Genomic DNA, 1,114 nt, shown 5'->3' with positions numbered 1-1,114 from the left:
CCGCTTGCAAAACAAAACGCACGTGTAAGTAATATATTTACCGTGTTTTATTATTTTGCACGAGTGCGGTAAGTCATAGCTGGGTGCTCACGATTCACGGGTCCAGCGTCGGCGTTGTGGCGCGGCAAGCGTGCACTGGTGCGGTTGAGAGGGAGGGGTGGAAACCGCGTTAAACTCGTCTCCGTAGTTGAGAGGGAGCGGCCAAAGCAATGTACAATCGTCTTTGTAGTGGAGCTGGGAGGGGCAAGGATAAGGGACGAAGACCGGGGTAACATGTCGGATGCGATCATACCAGCACTAAAGCACCGGATCCCATCAGAACTCCGAAGTTAAGCGTGCTTGGGCGAGAGTATTACTAGGATGGGTGACCTCCTGGGAAGTCCTCGTGTTGCATTCCCTTTTTAATTTTTTTCGCGCCGCTTGCAAAACAAAACGCACGTGTAAGTAATATATTTACCGTGTTTTATTATTTTGCACGAGTGCGGTAAGTCATAGCTGGGTGCTCACGATTCACGGGTCCAGCGTCGGCGTTGTGGCGCGGCAAGCGTGCACTGGTGCGGTTGAGAGGGAGGGGTGGAAACCGCGTTAAACTCGTCTCCGTAGTTGAGAGGGAGCGGTCAAAGCAATGTACAATCGTCTTTGTAGTGGAGCTGGGAGGGGCAAGGATAAGGGACGAAGACCGGGGTAACATGTCGGATGCGATCATACAAGCACTAAAGCACCGGATCCCATCAGAACTCCGAAGTTAAGCGTGCTTGGGCGAGAGTAGTACTAGGATGGGTGACCTCCTGGGAAGTCCTCGTGTTGCATTCCCTTTTTAATTTTTTTCGCGCCGCTTGCAAAACAAAACGCACGTGTAAGTAATATATTTACCGTGTTTTATTATTTTGCACGAGTGCGGTAAGTCATAGCTGGGTGCTCACGATTCACGGGTCCAGCGTCGGTGTTGTGGCGCGGCAAGCGTGCACTGGTGCGGTTGAGAGGGAGGGGTGGAAACCGCGTTAAACTCGTCTCCGTAGTTGAGAGGGAGCGGCCAAAGCAATGTGCAATCGTCTTTGTAGTGGAGCTGGGAGGGGCAAGGATAAGGGACGAAGACCGGGGTAACATGTCGGAT

At 52.2% G+C, this 1,114-nt stretch overlaps 2 non-coding genes across 2 annotated transcripts; both read left to right on the top strand.

Moving 5' to 3' along the window:
* The first annotated feature begins 278 nt into the window (after positions 1-278).
* LOC119343410 lies at positions 279-397 on the top strand. The gene has a single exon (XR_005166078.1). It is a non-coding gene; the product is annotated as a 5S ribosomal RNA (ribosomal RNA).
* Positions 398-694: 297 nt separating this feature from the next.
* LOC119343411 lies at positions 695-813 on the top strand. The gene has a single exon (XR_005166079.1). It is a non-coding gene; the product is annotated as a 5S ribosomal RNA (ribosomal RNA).
* Positions 814-1,114: the final 301 nt, after the last annotated feature.

The sequence above is a fragment of the Triticum dicoccoides genome, unplaced genomic scaffold, assembly GCF_002162155.2.
Source record: "Triticum dicoccoides isolate Atlit2015 ecotype Zavitan unplaced genomic scaffold, WEW_v2.0 scaffold126468, whole genome shotgun sequence".
Classification (NCBI taxonomy): domain Eukaryota; kingdom Viridiplantae; phylum Streptophyta; class Magnoliopsida; order Poales; family Poaceae; genus Triticum; species Triticum dicoccoides.
This window is presented reverse-complemented; position numbering and strand designations above follow the sequence as displayed.